Source organism: Podarcis filfolensis, assembly GCF_964270895.1.
Source record: "Podarcis filfolensis genome assembly, chromosome: 2".
Lineage (NCBI taxonomy): Eukaryota > Metazoa > Chordata > Lepidosauria > Squamata > Lacertidae > Podarcis > Podarcis filfolensis.
In genome coordinates this window covers 90,964,090-90,971,929 of record NC_139605.1, presented here as the reverse complement: position 1 = coordinate 90,971,929, position 7,840 = coordinate 90,964,090, and positions in this window count along the sequence as shown.

Below are 7,840 nucleotides of genomic sequence, written 5' to 3'. Positions count from 1 at the left end.
GTGCCACGTGACAGTGACAACACATATGCACTAAAAGGAGCGATTCCTGCGACCCGCCATGTGTTTTTTTGGACTTGGTTCGCATCAGCCTCCTCTCGGCATGGCCAGTAGTCAGGGAGGATGGGAGTTTTAATCTAGCAGCATCCGGGGTGTGTGTGTGTGTCACAGGTTCCCCATTTGTGGGAGAGCAGGAGCTCAGAGCCCACTCAGCCATGAAGCTCGCTGGCAGACCTTGGGCCAGTCACCTTCTCTCAGTCTAAGCTTCCTCACAGGGTTGTTGTGCAGAAGGGGAAATCTGTGTATGCCACCTTGAGCTCTTTGGAGCAAAATGTGGGATTTAACTGGAAAGAACAGATAAAGAATTTCTTCTTAATGTGCATTTATCAACCCTGACTAATCATGAGCTGTTTACCTCCCTATCTGCTGATCCTTGGCAGGTGCTCAGTTCTGGAACAGTTTCCTCAACCTGGGGCCTTCCTACTACAGCTCCCATCAGCACGAGACAACATGGCCAGGATGGAAAAAAGCTGCTTGAGATCTTTCTTTCTTTCTTTTTAAAAAGACTTCCCCCTACAGATGTAGAAACATTTGCATGGGCTTTTAATCAACAATCAAAGGAAGGCTAGTTCTGCAAATGTTCCACGTATGGCACTCCTAATTAAAAGTCACTGAGACTTCTGGACTTGGACAGTTTGTTGCATTAGCCTCAGGGCCACAGATGGATTAATATGTGAAACTACACAGCTTATCTTTTTAAAAAGTTGTTTTCACTATAATTGGCCTCATTTACTAAAGCCAACATAAATACCGGTACTCGTGCAAAACAGTACATTGGTCTGCAGCTTTATTCAGCAGCCGGCTACAGATGTAGGCCCAGGAACGGTTTTCTGCTAAAAAAATTCAGTGGGTGATTCCCCACACCCCAATGTCATGATCCTATGGACAGGGATAAGTAAAGAGTAAGACAACTCTATCTCTCTCTCTCTCTCTCTCGCAGCCTTGCCCAACATGGTTTCTTCCCTTCAGACGTTTGGACTTCAACCCCCATCAGTCCCAGCCAGCTTGGCCTGCGATCAGGAATTATGGGAGCTGCAGTCTAACATTTGGAGTGTCGTGGTTTCCCATTCCCACTCGGCACACTTATCTGTGGGGAAGATTTATTCAGCGCAACGAAACTTACTACTGAATAGAGATGTGCAGTCGGGTTTGCTTTCTGTCATTGTTGCTTTTGTTCCTTTTAAAGCAGAATTCTGGTTTCCTGTTGTAAAGGGCTATAGATTTTCATTTCTGTTGCCCCCTTCCGAGCCCCAGGTTTGAATAACCAAGGCCAGGGTACAATTAAACACACAGAGCCCCAAATTGCACATTTTGCACTTACTTGGAAGCAGAGAGCACTACGCATCCACAATCACCGGCAAGCAAACACTGCTTGCTTTAACACATTACAAAATCCGTACCTGGAAAGCCCTTCCATGTCAGGATGTGCAGGAAACCTGTTTATAGATCATACACAATTGCCAGTCGTATGTATGGGATTTCCACTGCATGTACCCATGGTGAGAAGGAGCAATTGGCAAGCACGCACATTTAAGGAAACATGGATAATCTTTGCATGTTGATACTCATAATGCAGATTCCAGGTAGAAATTTCCTAATATACACATTGGTAAAGGACCTTGGTGGGCACTTAGGGCAGTGATTTTCAAATCCTCTGCCTGCAGAGAATCCTCCCCTGTCTGAATCTTTACCTGATCAATATGGAACCCTGTAGCTCCTGGGGAGGGTCCTATGCTACCCACAGCTCATATGGGATGCTCACAAGGACATTTGGGGCTTATTGATGCCCTCCATGGACTGAGAGTGCTTCCTTTTTAATTGTGTTGGCTTCTTTCCAATGTTGTGCTAAGTAATCGTCCTGTCAGCACAAGGAGTTATGCTTGTGCAACAGGACTTTCCCCCATCTCTACTCCCCCTGCACCCTTCCCAAATATTGTCCAGGTGGGATTTTTTGGGGGAAGCCCTAGAACAGATTGAGGGGTTGCATGGGGGTGCGGGGAGTCAGTTCCAATGTGCAAGTGGAAATTCCTTGCACTGACAGAGCAGTTACTTAGGGCAACGTCGGATACAAGCTGTTGTTTTGCTACATGTTTGGTTGCTGCCCTCTGGAAGCCCAGGGCACAAATTTAATAAATAAAGCATGTCCAAGATTTCCCCATGGTGGTATATTTCCAAAGAAGATAGGTGGGAAGGTTTTCCACCTGCTAATTGTGGAGCCTTTGATAATCTTCCAAGGAATCCTATGGTTCTGCACTGAAGAGACCCAACAGGAAAATAGGATGTTGGAATGCTTGAGGCTCTTTTCAGGGATTTCGTGTGATAACTTACTCATCTTCTATGTTAGAAAAGTTCCTCAGAGAGCACTTGCCTGCTAAGGTGAGGAAAGAGCTGGGTGTGTGTGTGTGTGTGTGGCGGGGAGCAGCAGTAAACAGGCAAATGTATGGAAAATTTGGCATCTGTATTTTTTAGATTGGGTTTCAAGGAAGTTGCACCAGTTTATGCCAGCCAAGATGCTGGCCTTTAATTGTGGCCTAAGCCCTGTTCCACCTGGACTCCTAGAATATCCATGGAAATTCTACCCAAAGGATAGCAGAGCCAATGTAAAGAAGCATCTTCTATGCATCTGCTCTAACAGTCGATAAATCAGTCATTCAACGGGCAGCAGATTCCAAAATTCCCAGCTGTAACTTAGCTGAGCAGCAATCACAAGCTGGGCGGCGTAAGAGGTTTTTACAATAGGAATCTTTGTCGATTGTTATTTCGGCTTCTGCTCACAGGGGCTGATTGGACCTGCATTTACTAGGTGTTAGAAATCTCTTTTCTCATTATGCACACCATAGTAATAATAACTATGTGGCCGCATTCACAGGTCCAGCTCTACCATTAGGCAAAGTGAGGCGGCCACCTCCAGAGCTTATTTTGGGTTGTCATGGAAGGGCAGAATTTATTTTGGCTATTTAATTTGCTATTGTTGTATTTTCACTTTAAGGGAAAGATACTTGTGAGATTCTTTTGCCTTGGGCACCAAAAAACAAAGCCTTGGCCAGTCTTGAATACTATGCCCCTTGGCGCCATCTCTCTCTCTCTCTGTGTGTACACACACACACACACACACACACACACACACATTTGCAGTTCCTCCTTAGGCAGCAGGATGTCTTGGGATGAGCCTGTGTATTTGCTACATTCTTGTCCTTATCCTTGTCTCCCTCTTCCTCCTCCTTAAGGCAGGAAAACCTCCTTTGTTCATGTTTCTATGTTCTACGCCAGGCTTCTTCAACCTCAGCCCTCCAGATGTTTTTGAGACTACAATTCCCATCATCCCTGACCACTGGTCCTGCTAGCTAGGGATCATGGGAGTTGTAGGCCAAAAACATCTGGAGGGCCGAGGTTGAGGAAGCCTGTTCTACGTTTTGTGCAGTAGAGGAACTAAATAAAAACGCAATTTGAACAGCCACAGCATAATGGGACAGTAATTGACCAGCAGTGTGCTTTGGTTGTTTCCGTTGGCCCCTGTTCCTGAGACAGCTAAAGTCTCAACGCCCCCTCCTGCCCAGCAGCTTCTCTGACTGAGCTGTAGTATAATGTTGGAGGAACCTAGAATGATAGCTCTGGGTGATTTCACTATCCATACTGAGGATTTCTCTAGTGTCCTGGCTTGGGCCTTTGTGGTCTCCATGACGACCACGGGCCTGTCTCAAGTTGTCATCGGTCCAACACTCAGGGCAGGGTATACCCTCAATTTGGTCTTTGCTACAGATGATGGAAGGAGAGGTTTGGAAATAAGGGAGTAGATATCATGGTTGAACTACATCCTGATGAATGTTGGACTTGCGCCTCCATTTTTTTAAAGATATGTAATTGTTTTAATAGTTTTTCATTATAGGCAACTGTTTTACATGTGATTTTATTGTATGCTGAAACCACTCCAAGATGCCTCATAGAAAGTAATTCATAAATGAAATAAATAGTTATTATTTGAACCAGGTTCTTGCAAGTGAGAAAATTAGGATATGCAGAGGGCAGTACATTTACCAGTGCTGGGTGAAGTCCCGTTAATCTGGAACAACAACTGAATGAAATGAAATGTGAGACAAGTAAGGTCAGTTGCCCAAAGTCCACCTCTGAATAAAGTCTGGACTGTCCTTTTCCTGTGAGCCTGGTCATAATCCCTGTCCAACCCCCTCACCTTCCTTTTATCAGGCCCAGCGGCTGCCTCTAGCCATTTCATCGGAGTTCCATTTCAGCCATGCTGCCAGGTGCTCATTCGCTGATGCATTAGACATAGCAAATGACTTTGTCATTTTTTCCCCTTGAAAACACTATGTTTTATTAAACTTGAGGAGTGACCCTCCCCCCACTTCCCCCATCCCTGGAGAGCATGATGGAACTAGGTATCCATCAGACTTATGACAACACTCATCAGCTGCAACAGCAGCAGCAGCAGCATAGAGAAGAGGCAGGCTGATCTTGGAGGAAATTGGCTTGGTACCTGCCGAGGGATTGCTCCCAAAGGGGGCATTTCCAGCAACCACAAGGGGAAAGTTAAGAGCATAAAGCCTGCTAGCCAGTGCCCCTTCTCCTGTTCTCACAGTGACAAAACCAGAAGCCTACGGGAAGTGGGATGTGAGTGCAACAGCACAGAAGAAGGTAGGGATTTGTTTCCAGGTTTGCTCTGTGCCTCCTTGAGTGTTTTTGCTTGACTTGAACTCTGAACATGCTTCCTGCACGCCTGGATGAACACAGTTACTGGATGGAGTTACAGATCCTGTAAGACCTATTGCAGTCGTTAAGAGTCGTCAACAGGCTCATCACAGCTATCTGCCAATCACCCATTCCCACCACCCTTCTGAGTAATATCCCTCCCCACCTTCTCACTATATAGAAGGATCTGGCAACTTCTGTTTCAGTGTATCTGAAGAAGTGTGCATGCACACGAAAGCTCATACCAAGAACTAACTTAGTTGGTCTTTAAGGTGCTACTGGAAGAAAAAAAAATTTTTGTTTTGCCTGGATGGAGGATAGAGAAGTAGTGTAAAAACTAGCCTACTGAACAAAGGTAACATTTATGTTTGTTGCACCAAACATTTTTACCCCCTGGCTACACCCACAACTTGTGTGCAACCCCCCAGAAAGGTGCTCAGGGATGTGGTTCTCAGCCTGGAAAAGGTTGCCCACTCTTTCAGCAGGTTTTCAACTCCCTGGTGTTATAAGTGCTGGGAGCTGTTTGCCTATTTAGATGGATGGGGTCCTTAAAGATGCAGCTGGCCACCTGCATCCTGCTGCATCCCGAAATGATACAATCTCTAGAAAAAGCTTTACCACTTCACTTTTGCTGAATGGGTAGAAAGCAGCCCTTTCCCCCCCCGGCCCTTCCAACATTCATCTGCCCTTGTTCTTCAGAGTCACTATTACTGTGCAAGTTGTAATATGCAATTGCATCTCATCTGCCTTCTATTTTTCTCTGTCTTGTCTGATCCGCCACCGATTTATTTCAGTCTGGAATGGCCCTGTAAACTTTTAGGGGGAGAATCGGTTTCATGAGATCCTCTAAAGTGCCACCCAAGCTACTGATGTAATAAATGAGGCTGGCTCACGCACACACACAGAGTGAGACAAAAGAAACCAAAAGCCTGCACACAGAGAATCTGAAAGGGGCTTTTTCACATGTGCGATTAGGTTGTGTTCTCTAAAAACAACCGGCGGCGGAGGACCTTGAAACGGGAAAGGTGACAGCATCTCGTGTCACTTTTCTTAATCAGCCTTTCCTTCTGTGCTGAGGGGCTGCAGCGGGGAGCGTAATGAAAATAGAACACTGCTCCAGTCAATTCATAAAAAGGCTACAGGATGCAGGTGGCTGAACCATCGAGGGCCAAAATGCTGATCCAGGTTTTATGGGCACAAATATCGTCCGACACCATTTAGCTTGGATTTCTGCCACTGGAGCTGGACAGCTCTAGCAAACTGACTGCATGAGTACCATCCACCAGGAATGGCTTCTGGAGAAGGGGCCAAAACTTAGCTGTAGGAGAGCAGGAAAAGGGTTTAACTGGGTTAAAAGGATAGCAGATAGCAGTTGCTGGGAAAGTCCCCAAGTCCCCAGTGTTGTCATCAGGGTAGGAGAGGCACAAGAAATAACAGGAGACCCCCCCAAAAGCACAGACACCCCTCGTTTGGGGAAGCTTTCAATGTTTGATGTTCTGGTGTTTTCTTTTATACTTTGTTCGTAGCTGCCTAGAGTAGCTGGGATAACCCAGTCATATGCATGGGCTGCAATAATTGTTATTGTTATCATCAGGCCCTAACACCAGCCCTCGGCTCCCTCCACAGGGTGGTTGATTGTACAAGCTGACTGACATTCTATTTTATTTGTTTATCTATTTAGTTCACTGTGGTTTAACTACTTACCGTTACTGAAATGGCGGACAGCTTGCAGGCCCAATCACTCCAGGGCATTGTGGGAAATTACAATACTTGCTGCTATTTAAAATTATTATTTCCCACAATGCCCTGGAGTGAAGCCACAATGTGAGATTCATGGGTAATTAAAATGGTGGGCAACCTGTAGGGGCCTGGTGCAGATGCGCACCACTGTTGCTGCCCACAGCTAGCAGCTGGTACATAAGTCTGCTGAGAGTCCCACAGATATGGGGAGGGAGAGTGGCAGAAAACACTTTGACAGAGACCACCCTCAAATGTGGAGCTGGAGTGTGATGTGCTTGCACAACTTCTGCTTGCACAATGGGATTCTTCCTCCTCTCCTTGAATTCACCTCCTGGCCTGGTGCAGCCTATATGCTCACGGTATTTGTGTATTCCTCTGCTTGTGTGATCTAGTGGTAGTGACATTACTTTCCCACCACCTTTTCTAGTCATGGCTTTTTATGAATCCAGAAATGCAAAGGACAAAACTGTGTATTAAAAATAAGAGAGAGGGAAGCACAGCAGAACGACACCCCAGTTGCAGAAACTGAATCCTACCAAATATAGAGCCCAAGTAATCACAGCAGATGTCATTGCAGACATGATGATTCTCGTAAAGAAAGCAGCACCTGACTGAGACTGATGGGAGTTGAAGTCCAACCACGTCCTGAGAGCCGCAGGTTCCTATCCCTGCTCTTAACTTAAGAAACCCCTATTCCCCCACCCCAAAAAAGTATTAAGAAGATGCAAGAGTCAAGATGCTTGTGAGATCAGCCCATGAGTGGAGTAGGTCAGCAGATATAAGTAAAGGAAAATAAGCAGCCTTGCTTGAATTGTGTTTTGTGCAGGTCTTTCAACAGCTCCACAAAACAGCTGTTGCAGGTGCACCTTCCAGGCTGTTCAATTCCCTTTCCAGCCTTTGAAAACCTGCTTGCAGGCCTGTGCTGTACAAACTGACACACACGGAGAGGGGAAAAGGAGCCCTCAATGAATCCAGAGAACTACTTGTGGCTAAGATGAGAAAGCAAACAAAATCTGGAGGAGGGAAACCTGTTAGCCTCTCTCCAGGTGTCACGAAGCAAACCGACAAGCAAGGCACATGAGCCTTAGCAAACAGGCAGCTTTCCCGGCGGCTCTTCCCAAAGGGGAAGCGTGTCTTTGGGATAGAGCAGCAGCAGGACGTGCTGCTCAAAGCCCAGGGGCCATCAAAGGACAGCAGCAATTCGCTGCGGAAACTCACAGGGATCCTTGCTATCATCAGCCTGGCAGCAAGTACTGGAGAAGAGCAGTGCTCTCAAACTGTCACTTATACTACGGCGTTGCTCATCACCGGCAAAAGGTTGAGGGAGCCACCATCGTAG